The sequence below is a fragment of the Pinus tabuliformis genome, chromosome 3_2, assembly GCF_031772625.1.
Source record: "Pinus tabuliformis cultivar Carrire ecotype Pingquan chromosome 3_2, CPIR1, whole genome shotgun sequence".
NCBI lineage: Eukaryota > Viridiplantae > Streptophyta > Pinopsida > Pinales > Pinaceae > Pinus > Pinus tabuliformis.
In genome coordinates, this window is record NC_142302.1 from 436,660,073 (window position 1) to 436,678,296 (window position 18,224).

Here is an 18,224-nt window from a genome sequence, read left to right on the forward strand (position 1 = left end):
ATACAACGCTTGGAAATAGAGGCGCGCGAACTACAGGAGTGGTATGATAATGTAAGGGGAACTACGTAGATAGTCATCCTCACCCAACCACTAGTAAAGATGCAACAAGAAAGGGCGCTAAAAGAGCAAGTGGATGCTGCCAGATAGAAAGAGGCACTTCTCAAGGCGCGCGTCCAACCATGGATTGATGAGGCCTTCACCATTACGGTGGATATTGAGGGAAAGCTCACACAGATGCAGGGATTCTATGAACTAAGGCAGGTAGTGGATCCTCACAAAGAAGCATCGGAAGAGTGCATGCAGTAGTTCCAGCAAACCATAGCACAGTGCACTGCGGACCCCCGAGCAGTAGGGACGAGTTGGAGGGGCTTTAGGCCAAGGTCGCCACAGCAGCAGAGTGACTCAGGATGAGTCACGATGATTGCATTGGGGGCCTATTGGGCATGGAATCCCCCCAAAACATGTTTTGGGGCTCAAAGGCCAAGTTTTGGTCAAAGAGAATTGGGGCCGCGGAGCGTAAAGTATAGGTTGAGTCATAGGTTTGTCTGCCCTAAAGTGTTGTAATGTAATGTAAAGTCATGTCGACCTACCCATGGTCTGTGGACCATGGGATTGTATGAATAGAGCGAGGCTCTAAGTTGTAAAGATAGCGAGGAAGGAATAGAAAAAGGAGTACGAATGGTTCAATGTTAGAGTAGGATTCTAAGTGTATTGGGTCGTAGTAGTAGGAAGAGGCTCTACAGTTGAGTGCGCAGAGGCCTAGTAGAGTCCGCAGCTAAGTGCGCGGACCCCTGCAGCTGAGTGCACAGGGTAGTGTCGAGTCTGTAATCTAGATTGAAGATTAATAAAGAGAAGTTGATTCCTATTTCTGTGTATCTGTTGTGCATTGCCTTCTTTACGTTTATACTATTTTATTTATCATGCGCACTGATATGATTGCTGAATATGCTGTAATAATCATTAACCTTACCTAAACAAGTTAAGTAATCTGATAATAATAGATTAAATAGTAAGGGACTTGGGTATTATACGGGTTTCGCCCCGAGTAGGGTTGCGTGGAAGCAACATCGCAGATTGTGAAGGGATAGAAAGTGCGTGTAGCGACGTACGTGAAGGGTTAAACCACGAACCTCCAGAAGCTCATCATACATCCCTAGGGTGCAGAAACCTAGTTCCAGCACCCTCCCATACTACTTCGGGTGAGACCTTAGTCCGTGCTCTGCAAACTATTACCGAAAAGGCCAGTAGTACTTGGATTTGCTTGGCTAAATCACCTCTAAACCTGGGTCAAGCCCATATAAGCCAACACCATGAGCTCCATAACTCCACAATCTTTCCCTCCAGCTAGGCCTGAACTGCACATTACGTAGTCGTAGTCCTCAAGCCTGAGCCTTGAACTCTTGAAATGTGAAATTGTGCAATCACATGGCCTCCATGTCCTTCAATCACTATGTAGTGGGAAATCTTAGTGCTCAAGCCATCAGCCAGAGCCCTTGAGTCCCTCAAATATGCAGTCCCTCTTCCTAGGCCTATAGAACTATGCATTGCATAGTCTTAAGGATCAAGCCACTAGCTGTCCTAGACTCCCTTAACTAAGAAATCCTTTGACCTCGACCAACCCGAACTACGCATTTCATAGTCTCAAGCTTCAGTCCTAGAACTTGGCCTCTAGAACTGTGTAATCCCTAAGTTAGTCACTTAATCAGTCACTAGTTCTAGCCCTAACAATTGATTTCATGAAGCATCTTAGGCTAGGGGTTTATCAGACTGATGTCGTCTTGTCATGGGTGGATTGCAGTCACATGTATTCTATTGTGTCATGACAGGATGATGAGGAAGGAGATGAAGAAGGGGACCATGCAAGAATACACCTAAGTAGTCAAGGAGATAAGATGATCATCAAGAAAGAAGATGAAGGAACACTAGATTATAACAAAAAATAGAAGATCAAGACCAAATTGAAGACTCCTTATCTTAAATTCATAAGGAGGAGGAAGAAGAAGAGAATGCACCATATTTTCAAAAAGACACAATGAAAGTAGTAGCAAAAAGTGACTTGAGATTACCATGACATCATGCATTCCATGTCATCAATGTCATGTCATGTCGTGTCATGAGCCATCATGTGCCACATCATTCGTGTATGCAATTCTATATTGGAAAATGTAATGTAAAGTAGAAGTCCAAGAGTCACCTATGTAATGTGAAAAATCATGTAGGAAGTTGAAAAGTCAAGAGAAGTCAAAAAATCATGAGGGTAATCCATATTAGGTCCCTATAATACAAGTGATTCCCCCATTACTATTGTCATTGTAGCCCTTATTGTTATTTTTGTGCTCATATTGTCCCCATATTTTTATTATTATGCCCCATAAATCCTTCTATTGTTATTGTTGTGCCCTTATATTATTATTGTTATGTTGACTTTGATTATATTGTGATCCCATAGACTTCTATATATAGAAAGGAGATTTTGTCATTTGAATCATCCAAGAATTATTCATTTGTGTGTAAAGGAGGTTTCCCCTCAAAGAGGCTGATTTTGAATTTGTTGATCTATCTTTTCTTCTATTTTGTGATCTGGTTGCATAACATTTGGTATCAGAGATTAGGATTATAGGATTGCGTTGCTCCAAATAGGTCATCGTGGAATTTTCACTACAACTTGTTTTTTATAACATTTCAGAAGCTAAAATTAAAACCCATTTGAGCCGAAATCTTGATGAACCTTGGTCCGAATTTCAGATCTTTCCTCACTATGTGTTCAGAGATATAATCCAAGGAAGTTAGGGTTTTTGTAGGCTCCCAAATGACATCCCAAATAGGTGACCTTGGGAAAATCGTCATAAATGTATCTCTAAGAATCATATTGAAATTTTGTAAGATGTTACAGAAAGTGGACAAACTGTAATTTTATTTGTATAGTTTTCAAGTCCGCTCTATAGAAACCGTCTATAATCAAGTCATCGTGGGAGATTTGGCATAACACTTTCTTGAAGAATCCAATATTGATCAGACTGATGGGGTTAGAAAGAGGACTCATAGGGATACCAAAGAATACAATTTCAGACCTTAGAGATCCGTAATTACAAAGATACAAGACATTCAATATTAAGCGCCTACAGAGAGAAAAAAGTGTGTAGTTTTTTTTCTTTTTTTATTAATTTGCATACGTTTGGTTTGAAAAATTAGTTTGAAGTGATTCAAAGAGCATAGTGAGGCATAATTATCATTAATTGATGGCCCGAAGAAAGAAAATGGAAACACCTACCATGACTCATGAAGAAGAGGAAGAAATGCAACATGATATATCAAAATTACGAGACCAAGTGCAACAATTTTCACTCTCACAAAAAGTAATAGAAGTTAACATGGATTGTTTAAAGAAAGGCATGGAAGTTAAGATGAGTGGCATGTAAGCTAATATGGATGGCATGGAAGCTAAGATGAATGGAATGGAAGCTAAGATGGATGGTGTGGAAGCTAAGATGGATGGCATGGAAGAAAAACTTAAAGGCAACATGGAAGATTTGAAGATAGATTTGACAAAGTTGCTACAATAAATTCTTACTAATGGGGAAAGGGTAGTAAAGAAAAATCACAACAAGAACAAAAGAAATGTTAATCATGATTTCATAGACTCTAACATTGGATGTAAGACTTTCCATGTTACAAATATTGATATGAGGAAGTTTGATGGCAAGGATCCGGTAACATGGATACTATAGATGGAGCAATATTTCGATCTCCATAATGTGCAAAACACACAAAAGGTATGCATTGCAACTTTATATTTGGAACCAAATCAGTTTGTATGGTATCAATGGATTTGATCTCATAAACAAATTGTCACTTGGGAAATTTTTATGGAACAAATGATAGCACATTATGAGGATACAAAAAGCAACACCTTTTTTAGCCAATTGATAAATCTCAAAGAAAATGGTTCAATAATGTAGCACGTTGAGGACTTTCAAAAATTGAATATAAGGGTAAAAGATATTCCAGAGGAGCATAGGATTGATGTGTTCCTAGGGACTTTAAAGGATAACATCCAACATGAGGTTCACCTTTGGGAGCCTGATTCATTGGAGAAGGAATTCAGGTTGGAAAGAAAAAATGAAAGCAAAATTATGGCAACAAGGAAGCCTACCACTCACAACTATAAAGCTGGAAGTGTTGTTGCCCCTAGCCTTCTACAACCTACAAGTTTGACACCAAAAAAATTGGAAGAAAAAAGAGCAAAAGGGACTTGTTACAGTTGTGATAGAAATTACACTAAGGGTCATAAGTGTGTTGAGAAGAAATTATTTTACATAGATTGTGAAGAGGAGGAGGAAAAAGAAGAGGATATACACCAGGGACAAACCCTAGAGAAAGAAAAAATGAATCTGACCATATCTTGTAATGCATTGGCTAGAATTACCACTCCTCAAATTCTCAAGATAGAAGGACATATCAAGAAGAAAAAGGTAATAGTGTTGATTGATTCAGGAAATACCCATAATTTTATTCATTGTAAGATAGCCAAGGAATTGAATTGCTTCCTATATCCAACACTAGACTGTCAAGTGATGGTTACAAATGGAGGAACCATATATTTCTCTAATATCAAGATATCCATAGGATAATATGTATTGAATATCCCAATGCTTTCCATTCCAATGGGTGGTGTTGATGTTGTACTAGGAGTCCAATGGCTATAGTCTTTGGGTACAATAGATTTTAATTTTCAAGAATTTTTCTTGAATTTCTTTTCTGAAGGAAAGGAATTTGAATTAAGGGTATCACAAGGAACCCAGGAAATATGATCAGCTCTAATGACATGACAAAGCTTCTAAATAAAGAACAACGAGGCATAATTACACAATTATGTTCACTAGAGTTTCCCACATCGAAATCATCTATTTCTCCAAGTCTCCAAAAAGTCTTGGACAATCATTCCAAGGTATTTGAGACTCCCAAAGGCCTCCCACATATTCGAGATCATGATCATGCTATTAATTTGATTCCAATAAGTGTTCCTCCAAACATCAGGCCTTACATATATCCCTATGCCCAAAAGAGTGAAATTGAACGTATGGTTGCAGAAATGGTAGAGGATGGTATAATTCAACCTAGTCAAAGTTCTTTCTCTGCTCTAGTAGTATTGGTGCACAAGAAGGATGGATCATGGTGCATATGCCCAGATTATAGGGAGCTCAACAAGCTCATTATTAAAGATAAATTTCCCATTCTTGGCATTGATGATTTATTGGATGAATTCCATGGATCAATTTACTTCACCAAGTTGGACCTTCATTCAAGATATCATCAAATCAAAATGAAGAATAAAGACATTCTGTAAACAACATTTAGAACTCATGAGGGTCATTATGAATTTTTGGTCATGCCTTTTGGCCTTTCCAATGCACCTTCTACATTTCAAGGTTTGATGAATTCCATTTTCAAACCCTTAGAAAATTTGTGTTAGTATTTTTTGATGATATACTAAACTACAACAAGTCTTGGAAGGATCATGTTCAACATGTTGACAGAGTGCTCAAACTATTGGAGGAAAAACAATTATATGCCAAAAGCTCCAAATGTTTCTTTGGAGTACAAGAGGTGGAATATCTGGGTAGTATTGTGTCTCATGAAGGTGTTAAGGTAGACCCTAATGTTGGCATTATGAGATAAGTGTTGTCCTTGATGGCAAACCACACTGATGACAAATCATAGTGCAGAAGGTCACCAGCAAGGAATTGATGATCAGACTATAAGAAGAAGAGAAAGTTCATACACGCAGGTTCGTTAAGCCCAAGTCGCGTGTACACGCAGGTTGGCTTCATCAAAAGCGCGTGTATGTGGAAAAGTACCTTTGGTCCATGGCGGTTAGTTCTTGGAAGTTGTGCCTATGGTTTCGGACCATTGTGTCTCGACGGGCGTGTCGATCCCTAGTTTTGAAGTTGATGGTATTGGATTTCTATGGTTTTGGCTCTTGGTATTGAACAAGGCCTAAGGCTATATAAGGAGAAGGAAATCATTAGGCAAGCGTATCTGAAATGTCTTGAATATCTGATGAAGCATTAGATCCAGTATGCAGGTTATGGGTTGATGATGCATTGCTTGATCTGAGTTAAGGAGAGATCTCATCGGTTGATGGAGAGCAAGATCTAAGGAGAGATCGGGATCAAATGGTTTGAAATGAACTATCTTTATGATGCTTATTCTAGATCTACATACTGACGCATGTATTGTTCTATAAGTATTATGAGTATGATTGATGTCTGGTACAACTGCAAGTTATGAGAAATTATTTTTAGATCTGTACGCGGGTTGTCTTTGGCGAAAGCGCGTATACACGCGGGTTTGATTCATCGAAGTATCGTATACATTGTAAAGCTTGATACTTGAAGTTGCAGATGGGTGTGATGGTTATTACAGAGTTCTGTGTCTGCTCTGTGTTCTGGTGACGGTGTTGTTAACAGGGTTTCAGTGATTCAGAGTTTGATGATTGTTTTGAGCTTCAATGATAGTTATGGGTCCAGTATGAAAATTGGATGAAATGTGGCCTTTCAGATTATGTGTTGTGCTTCAGTGTATCCAGTCTGAAAATTGATGAAACGTGGTACCTGGAGGTGAGAAGATTGTAGGCAAGCACCTACGTACTAGTATCTAAGCTAGTACAAAAGCTAAGGGAGATCTTTGGAGCATTGTAGCAGGTAGCAGCCTGCGTACTAGTAAATGGATCGGCTAGTACAAGAGCAAAGGGGGTTGTAGCTCCCGTACTGGTATAAGACTGCACCAGTACAAATATTGTAAAAGGATTTTCTTATTAAGAAGAAGATTGAGATGACTTGCAGCAGGTGGTTTTCACCCACATTGGGTTTCCACCTTATATCTTTGTGTTCATGTGTGTGGCTCTTGTGTGATGTTCTGTTCTGTTATTCTGCACCTGTTTACTGTTAATATGCTTAATAATGATCTGATGCATTTACTGAAGATTAAGCTAACTGAATTATAAGATCTCTGGATATACGCGAGTTTCATTAGACACAGTAGCGTGTACACGCGGGTTCACTTAATTGAAGTAGCGTATATGTTTCTGAGTATGAAATTGAAAATTTTGATTGATCTGATAATACTGATTCACCCCCCCCCCTCTCAGTATTATTTCCAACAATTGGTATCAGAGCAGGTCCTTTGGTAGAAGCTTGATCGCTTGAAGGAGATCCGTGGAACAATGGGAAAGAAGCTTAAGAAGAAAGCTCATAAGAAGAAGAAGACATCTCAGAAGGACTATGACAGTGGGAGAGTCGATTGGGGATTAGGTATAAGAAGTTCTTCAGATTCAGAATCAGATTCAGAATCATTATCAGGTATGAATGTGTTATCCTCTGATGTTCCTGCTATATTTCCTTGTGAAAGTGATGGAAGTGATAGTGAAACTACTGAACATGCTTTTATGGGTGAGCAAGAAAAGTATCAAATAGAGGCAGTATTTAGAAGGCTTACAGACAAAGTTAAAGATCAACAAGATCTATTGAACAAAAGGGAATGTGCTTTCAAAGAAGAAGTTACCAAACTAAAGGCCCAACTAGAAGAAGGAAACAAGGTAAGAAAGCTACTCAAGGACAAGGAAGACCAATGTCAAAAATTGCAGCATGAAGTGACATCATTAAGAAAAGAAGTCAACGAAAGAAGCACAACCATCAAGAAACTCAAAGATAGATCCAGCTACTATGAAAATCTTGAAGCTACAATCCTCTCACTAAAAGGAGATCTTGAAGAATCAAAGAAGCAGAATACAGATCTTCTCCAAGCTATTGCAAAACAAGAAAACGAAGTCACCAGCTTAAAATCTCAACTAGAATGTGCCTTCCGAGTTCGTCAAATGCAGCAGGATTTGAATGAAGAACAAGAAAAGGAGATTCTCAAACTAAAGCATCAGTTGGAAGAAGGAAGTAAAGATGGAGAAGACATGAAGAAGCGATGTCTAGAAAAGGAGGAACAACTTCAAGTTGAGGTAAATATCTTGAAAGGTAAATTAGAAGAAAAGGATAAACTTTTGAGATTTCAAGATAGTAGTAAAGCCTTGGATGATATTCTTAGTAGTCAAAGGTCTCCTGCTATCAAGACTGGTCTTGGTTTTCATGAATCTGTTGAAGGTGAATCTAGTTCACAAGGTGAGGCAAGGAACTCTAAAGAGAAATCTAAAATGATCAACAAGGAGATGAAAGGTCAACCCCATCAACAATCAAGGAAAGAGACTCCTCAAAGAAAATATTTTACTCCTCCTATGAATAATGTTGAATGTTATGTATGTCATAATCTTGGACATGTTGCAGCCAGATGTGGAAGAAAAAGAGTTCAAGACCATCATGCAGAAAGATCATCACATTCAAGGTACTTTAATGGATATTGCTTTGCTTGCAATATGTTTGGTCACAAAGCTGCTGATTGCTACAGGAGGTATATGAAACATGTAAGATGTTATGCATGTAACAAACTTGGACAAATAGCAAAGCAATGCGGGAACAAAGGACGGACATCACACCAAAAGGAGAAAACAACATCACACTTGAAGATATGGAAGAAGAAGGAAGTACAGATAGAAAGATGTGGCACAGCACAAAATACTCAGGTTCAGCACAACACAGACATAATAAACTCAGAGGAAGCTGAAGGTGTAAAACTTCAGTGTCCTGAAACTCATACGCAAGTTTCATAAATGGAAGTTGCGTATATACGCGAGTTAGACACTGCAAAGTCGCATATATGTCAGTCTGAGGAAAAGCAGTGGGGACAGGCTCAGAAAAGGGATCTGATATGATTCAGTCCATTATTTGCTCTATTGGTTAATAGCTACAGTCTGCTGAGGATGTGTGGAAATGTTTTGTTACTTGTATGATGTCTAGAAGTGTTTTGATCCTAACTTGAGGATGATGATGTTTTGATGCTTATTGCTGATATATGCATGATCAGATCTAACAGATGGCACTAGTTGAGGGGGAGCATATGCCTTTAGTAATTCATTGTTGGCATTATGGTTAATAATCCTTGGTGATGATTCTTATATGGCTAAATGATATATCTTGCTATGATGTGGTTGTGAGTTGTCTATGATAAACTCTCATATGATTCTTGAAGTTACATAGAAGATGTTCAGATTAGATTTATGGTTGATTCTTTGATGATGCATATATGATGCTTACATGGTGATCTTCATAAGGACAAGGAGAAGTACAAAGCTTGAATACACATCTTCCTCACTTGATGATGAGTCACTCATATACTGCTGCTGTCATATGCATAAAGATCATACAGTTATGATGCAGGCACTCTTGTGAATAAGGATTGTTGCTGTTGATGATATCAAGAAGTTTTGTCAAATGAGCTTAAGCTCAAGATACATAGTGCTGATACATGGATGACTACTCAAGGTTGCTTTGTTGGAGACGTGGTGATGAGTTCTTATCTATATAATGATAGGTTGATACTTGCATGTGTTGATTGATGCAGATGTTCCCAAGTAATGATACTTGGATCATGTAGAGCTTGATGAAATGGCTATGGTGGTTTCACACATGTGAATGACTCTGAATTCTGTTCAAAGGGATGAATTGATGCAGACATACCTTGTTATAGGTTGATGACTTATTCTCTACAGGACATTTACAGGTTGCTGATATGGAAATTTGTGTACGCGTGTTGTTTAAAGGATATCCGCGTGCATACGCCGTTTTACAAGGGGATAGTCGCGTATATGGTGTACACGTGTTGCGTAAGGGATATCTGCGTATATACGCCTGTTTATGTGTATACAGACGCGTATATGGAGATTTGAAGGAAATCAGCAGGGACAGATGTTGGTTGCAGAAAGTCTGATATAGGTCTGACAAGAGATCATCTGGCACAGGTTCAGGGGGAGCAGATAATCTTCCAATGATGCATTGTTGGCATTATCTTAAAGCTTTTGGTTCTAGTTCACATTTGGTGTTGATTTCAGGAGGAACAAAGGCGAAAGGAGAACAGAAGGATCTCTTGGTTGCTGATCTGAATGGTGATTATCAGATGTTGCTGGTGACTTTCATAAGTCTTGGTCTAGTTATTTCGTCTCTATGTCATATATCTCTTTTGTGGTATCTCTTTCATGGTGTCAAGGTCATGTAACGGCCTATTTTGGTTTCCCCACTATGCCTGGGATGATTGATGCAATGTGATTGGTTGTCATATGTAAAATTTTGATGTATTCCCACTTGGTTGGGTGGATGAGTCAATTTTTGTATATCCTCACTTAGTTGAGAGATGGATGTATGTATGAGTCCTAAGTGACAGGAAGGTCCTTTATGATGTATAGAGTCATGTTCTTCTTGAAGAACATCTTTTGTAGACCTTGCTTACAGTCAGGGAGAGCATGATCAGCACACTTCAGCAAGAACAGAGATTCAGCATGTACTCAGAGGGAGCATGGACAGATTGGTACACCTTGGCATATACAAAGGGGGAGATTATTCAGAGATTTCAGCAGGTACTCAGGGGGAGTATGGACAGTGGAATGATTCAGCAAAGGAAGAGAATATCTTGGTCCACCCTTTGCCCTTGATGTCAAAGGGGGAGAGTGATTTGGTGTTGTTGCCATCAAGTCCAAAGGGGGAGATTGTTGGCATTATGAGATAAGTGTTGTCCTTGATGGCAAACCACACTGATGACAAATCATAGTGCAGAAGGTCACCAGCAAGGAATTGATGATCAGACTATAAGAAGAAGAGAAAGTTCATACACGCAGGTTCGTTAAGCCCAAGTCGCGTGTACACGCAGGTTGGCTTCATCAAAAGCGCGTGTATGTGGAAAAGTACCTTTGGTCCATGGCGGTTAGTTCTTGGAAGTTGTGCCTATGGTTTCGGACCATTGTGTCTCGACGGGCGTGTCGATCCCTAGTTTTGAAGTTGATGGTATTGGATTTCTATGGTTTTGGCTCTTGGTATTGAACAAGGCCTAAGGCTATATAAGGAGAAGGAAATCATTAGGCAAGCGTATCTGAAATGTCTTGAATATCTGATGAAGCATTAGATCCAGTATGCAGGTTATGGGTTGATGATGCATTGCTTGATCTGAGTTAAGGAGAGATCTCATCGGTTGATGGAGAGCAAGATCTAAGGAGAGATCGGGATCAAATGGTTTGAAATGAACTATCTTTATGATGCTTATTCTAGATCTACATACTGACGCATGTATTGTTCTATAAGTATTATGAGTATGATTGATGTCTGGTACAACTGCAAGTTATGAGAAATTATTTTTAGATCTGTACGCGGGTTGTCTTTGGCGAAAGCGCGTATACACGCGGGTTTGATTCATCGAAGTAGCGTATACATTGTAAAGCTTGATACTTGAAGTTGCAGATGGGTGTGATGGTTATTACAGAGTTCTGTGTCTGCTCTGTGTTCTGGTGACGGTGTTGTTAACAGGGTTTCAGTGATTCAGAGTTTGATGATTGTTTTGAGCTTCAATGATAGTTATGGGTCCAGTATGAAAATTGGATGAAATGTGGCCTTTCAGATTATGTGTTGTGCTTCAGTGTATCCAGTCTGAAAATTGATGAAACGTGGTACCTGGAGGTGAGAAGATTGTAGGCAAGCACCTACGTACTAGTATCTAAGCTAGTACAAAAGCTAAGGGAGATCTTTGGAGCATTGTAGCAGGTAGCAGCCTGCGTACTAGTAAATGGATCGGCTAGTACAAGAGCAAAGGGGGTTGTAGCTCCCGTACTGGTATAAGACTGCACCAGTACAAATATTGTAAAAGGATTTTCTTATTAAGAAGAAGATTGAGATGACTTGCAGCAGGTGGTTTTCACCCACATTGGGTTTCCACCTTATATCTTTGTGTTCATGTGTGTGGCTATTGTGTGATGTTCTGTTCTGTTATTCTGCACCTGTTTACTGTTAATATGCTTAATAATGATCTGATGCATTTACTGAAGATTAAGCTAACTGAATTATAAGATCTCTGGATATACGCGAGTTTCATTAGACACAGTAGCGTGTACACGCGGGTTCACTTAATTGAAGTAGCGTATATGTTTCTGAGTATGAAATTGAAAATTTTGATTGATCTGATAATACTGATTCACCCCCCCCCCCCCCTCTCAGTATTATTTCCAACACCTAACAAAAATTAAATCCATTAAGGAATGGAAAATTCCCACATCCATAAAGCATCCACGAGGATTTCTTGGGTTGACAGGGTATTATCGCATGTTTGTTAAGAATTATGGGAGAATAGTAGCACCTCTAACAACATTATTGAAGAAAGATTCATTTTCATGGATTCTAGAAGAAATGAAGGCCTTTGAACATATTAAAGAGGAAATGTGCCAAGCACCGGTCTTAGCTATGCCAGACTTCACAAAAACCTTTATTGTGGATTGTGATGCTTCAGGAAATGGAATTGATGTTGTTTTAATGCAAGAAGAAAGACCCATTGCTTTCGAAATTTGTCCAATCAAAAGAAATTATTTACACAGATCTATTTATGAGAAGGCAATGTTGGCAATACTAAATACACTTAATAAATGGTGACCCTACCTAATGGGAATAAACATTTAAGGTAAAAATGCATCATGATAATCTTAAATAATTTTTAGAAAAAAAATTATCTTCAGAAGAGCAACAAAAATGGGTCATAAAGATGTTGGGTTATGACTTTGAAATCATCTACGAAAAAGGGAAGCAAAATGTTGTTGCAGATGCACTCTTAAGAAATGATGAGGATGTCAAAACATTTCTTTGTGCCATTTCTATTATCCAACCAAATTGAATAAATGAAGCAAGGGATGAATGGAAGAATGAAGAAGAAGTATGGGCACTCATTAAAAAGTTACAACAAGATCCTAGTACATATGATACATTTAGATGAAAAAATTATTTTTTATGTTACAAAGATCGCTTATACCTCTGTAAGAATTCACAACTCAAACAAAATATGCTTATGGAATTGCACACCTCTCCCTTAGGAGGGCACTCAGGATTTTTAAAAACTTACCACAGGGTTAAGAAGGAATTCTTTTGGGATGGCCTTAAATCTAATATTCAAAATTTTGTGGTGGAATTTTTGGTTTTCCAACAAAATTAAGTTGAAACAATTAAGACCCCAGGTCTATTACAACCTTTATCCATTCCAAGTCAATGTTGAGAGGAGGTTTCACTGGATTTTATCACAAATTTACCCAAGTCCGAAGGAAAGAGTGTTATCATGGTGGTAGTTGACATACTTACCAAGTATGAACATGTTTGTACATTATCGCATCCATTTAAAGCCAATATAGTTGCTACTACATTTATGGAAACAATTCAAAAGCTACATGGAAACCCAAATATTATTGTAAGTGATAGAGATCCCATTTTCACTGGAAATTTTTGGACATAATTATTTTCTTGTCTTGGTACTCAGTTAGCTCATAGCTCATCTTATCATCCTCAATCTAATGGGCAAACTGAGATAGTAAACAAATGTTTGGAAGGATATTTTCATTACTTTGTATCTGATAAATAGACATAATAGGTCAAATGGTTGCCTCTATCTGAATGGTGGTATAAAACTTCCTTCCATACTGCAACAAAAATGACCCCATTTATGGAACTTTATGGATATCAGCCGCCATCCATCAAATCATATTTAAGGGAAAATTCTAAGGTTCAAGCAGTGGAAGATCACATCGAGCATCAACAACAAATTCTCCAACTCTTAAAGGATAACTTCACTTTGGCGTAGAATATAATGAAACAACAAGCATATCAACATCGTAGCGAAAGAAGTTTTAATGTAGGTGACTTGGTATTTCTACGGCTACAACCATATAAACAAATGTCCCTCTAGCAAGCTAAGAAGGATAACAAATTATCACCAAAGTATTATGGTTTGTACAATGTGTTGCAAAAGATTGGTACTATGGCATACAAATTGGAGCTTCCTACAGTTTCCCAAATGCATCCAGTTTTTCATGTTTCATGCTTAAAGAAGGTTATAGGTGACAAGATCCTAGTTCAAACAATATTTCCAAAATTGACAAGGAAGGAAAAATCATATTGGAACCTGAAGCAGTCATAGAAACAAGAACTTGACAGCTACTAAATTGATTGATTTCGGAGTATCTCATCATGTGGAAGGATTTACCTGCTAAAGATTCCACATGGGAGGATGAGAATTTTATACAAAATCATCCGAAACTACTCAAGCATTGAGGACAACACTTTTTTGAAGGAGAGGGGAATGTTAGGTCCCTATAATACTAGTGATTCCCCCATTAATATTGTCATTGTAGCCCTTGTTTTTATTGTTGTGCCCCTATTTTCCCCATATTGTTATTAATGTGCCCCATAAAAGCCCACTATTGTTACTGTTGTGGCCTTATATTATTATTGTTATGTCAAATTTGATTATATTGTGACTCCTTTGACTCCTATATATAGAAAGGATGTTTTTTCATTTGAATCATCCATGAATTTTTCATTTGTGTAATGTAAAGGAGGTTTCCCCCTCGAAGAGGTTGAATTTGAATTCGTTGATCTATCTTTTCTTCTATTTTGTGAGATGGTTTCATAACAATCCAAGAGTCACGAGGGAGGTGAAGGATCATCCCATTTGTTATATATACACCCCCATTGTACAAGCAAAGGAATTTTCACCTTGGCTTCTCCCATAAGGCATCAAAGAGACAAATTTAGTACTTTTGGGGAGAAAGTCATGGTTCCAATGCTCCACTTTTGGAGCTAGTGATGTTTATTGTATTCATATATCTTATGAATTTTACTTAATACTTGAAGCGAGATGGACAACACATTTTCATGCATGGATTGTGAATATTTGTAAGACTGTTCTGGACATGTTTATGATTCATGATTTCTTTCACCTATACTAAAGTAGTTGAACTATTTCAGGTATTTTAGTGCTTATCTAATTGAGAACGTGTTGTAATGGTTGTAATAATCGTCGCATCTATGTGGAGTATTGTCCTTGATGTTAGGTGATTCTCTTTTCATTTGTGTGAGCCTCTACTAGGGTGGTACTATTACCTCTTTCTTAGAGGCTCACCTTTCCTCCCTCTGCAGTGGAAGAACCTTGATACACCTGCAACTAAACATCCACCAGGAACACTTATTTTCTTTTCACAAACACACATACACACTTCTCTCTTGCTGACAGCTAAAGCCAAGGAAAATTTATAATAATATATGGCAATCGAGTTGATACTCTAGGTGGGTTTCCTATTCCAAACCAGGGAAAATTTTAAGAACCCCCCTCAATTTATATGTATAATAAATGGGATGATTCCCATGATACATAGGAAAAACGGAAGGCGATTTTATCAATAATATAATATGTATATATAAAAAATCGGTGAATCTCTCACCAAATTATACTATCTTGTAAAATCATGGTGAATATTTCACCGAAATATAAAATCTTGTAAGATCTTAGCGAATCCTTCATTGAATAATAAAAAATTGTAAAGTCTCATTGATTCTTTTACTAAGTTATAAAACATTGTCAACTCTTGGCGATTTTTTGATAAAGTATAAAACCATGTATGGTAATAGGAAAACATATTCATTAAATTGTAATATACTAACTTACATGTTTGGAAAAAAGAAACATAATGTGTTCTTCCTATAAACAATGTTGCAAGCTTCAATGGGCATGTTTTTCAAGGTTCTCATTGCACACTCTTGAATATCCCTCTATCAGTTTTGATAATATTCCAACAAAAATTTCTTGTATGTGTTGATATTGACTACCACTTCTTGCAACTCCACCTTCCATTCTAGCCTTATAATGTTTTGGCTTTTTCACTAAAGTAAGGTGGGCCTTCACTCTAACCATCATGCTATAATGATTTTTCATAATGTTATCAGAACAATTATCAAAATATACTCAGAACCCCTTGATTGTATTTTTAAAGTTGAAAAAACAATAATGTAAACATTGTGAGAAGCTCTTATGCATTGGAGATATAATGGTACTTCTTTTAATCAGGTCTATGTTTGGACTCATAAAGGATACAATGTTAGGTAAGGGAGGTAATTAAGATTCTACTAGTTTTAGTTACTTGGTTCTTTTTTAAAAGGTAAAAAAGGAAGTCCAATGCTTACAAATTGTATTTCTTATTGGCAACCACTTCAAAGTAAATGACATATTACCTTTGTTCTTAGAGAAATTATTCTTAAATACATTTAAAACAACTACATTATATAACACAACTTTTTTTCTTTTTCTTAAATGTCAAGTTACAAATTTCAAGGACTACACAACATAAGATATTTTATTGGGTTTTGTTAAAATTGGTTACTAGGGCCAAACTCTATGTGGGTTATCTTATTTATGGCATCTAATATTTTTCTTGGATCCCTCTCATCAAGAGGTGTAGGATGGATCTAAAGATCATCCGGTTCCAATAAGTATTCATGGAGTTATGAATTTATTTGTGTTATAAGACAATTCGTCAAGGTCGGCCAACAACCAAATAACCCACACATGTGCTCAACATTTTAGTATAAAAGGAGGTGAATTGATAGTCATTTCTACACACTTCACTCTTGATTTATCTCCACTTGTTTTGGGTTTTAGTGGAAGATAAATATAGGAGGATGAAGCCTATGAGCAGTCAAAAGGAGAAGGCCCTACACTGCCCTAATGGAGATTAGATCACAACCATGGAAGGGATCTCTACGCTGCCCTAATGGAAGTCAAATCACAACTATGGTATATACACTAACCTAGAAGAGACCTTACCTTTAACACAATCATTTTAACGTATCTATGGAGGAAACCTCAACAAGATATACATTGCCCTAGATGTAGGCTATGATGCCCTAGACACAGGCCTACGATGCCCTAGACGTAGGCCTACGATGCCCTAGAAGTAGGCCAGTTCTTGCTGGAAGAAAGACCGAGGAATTCTGCTATGGAAGGACAAGTTCTAGAGCCAAGAGGGCTAGCTACTAAACCGAGTAAATAATTAAAAAAATTCTAGTTGTCTGGGCACTTTTGGAGGGACTGAAAGCCTAAATAGGAGGGCTGTAAGTGGAGTAATGGATAGCAAGTAGGGAGGATTTGTTTGGGAAGAAAATCCCCAGCCTTGGAAGATTAGATGACCAAGTTTTAGGGCTATAACAATGGTTACATTCAACCCTAAATAGAGGACCGAGATTACAGAGAAAGGTACAGAATTCAAGGATAAGGAGGACAACCAATTGTTGATAAGAAAGGTATGGATGTTATATTGTTTTGACACTTTTTGGTTGTTGTAGGTTACAATGGAACAACAACAAAAACTTGCAGAAAACACATGGCACCAATAGCATGGTGCTACAATTGGAACAAAAACATGGTACAACAACGTTCAATGGGACAACAGCATGTTGGGACATCAACAATGATGGGGCATCGCAATGGCATGCTAACAAATATGAGAGTAATGACATTGTGCAATAGTGGAACAATGGGACAGTAGCAACAACAATGTGCAAAAAGTACATGGTGGTAAGCATGGTGCTGCAAACACATCGGGACAACTAGGCTATGATGCTTGGTGGAGCATGGTACATGGGACATCAAGCAATCATTGTGCAAAAATGAGATGCAGCATGGTGGATACAGTGAGGTACAAGATGAGACAACACTAGTGGGTGCAACAAGATGATAAGGTATAACAAGATGTTGCAGTACAGGAAGGTGAAGCATAAGGCACAACAATATGATAATGAGGTCCAACATAGTGATGATGGGTACATCATGGTGTAGCATAGTGAGGTACAACACTATGATGGGTGATGAAGTCACCTGAGAGAATTAGTTGAAGCAGCATAACTTCAACTGAGCTCAACTACATCATGTATCATCTTCTTAGAGATGATCTATGCTCTTATTTAGATAAGTCAAAGTGTTTGACTTCGGTTGTAAATTTACTATCTCTCTCTTTCTCTCTCTGTTGAACTATTGAAGAACATATAAGAAGAATTGATCAAGGGTTTCCCTACATTGGGGTTTGTCCCTAGCTAGAGCCACATCTTGTGTCCTCTTGTCTTGGTTTGTCTTCTATAATCTATGTTTATGTTCTATCTGCAATCTACTTTAATGTTGATGTGATTTCTAATCTGGAAATGATATTGAGTTAACTATGAAAATTGAAATAAATTGCTCTAAGAATAGAACATACCTAAAATGAACATGGTATCGGA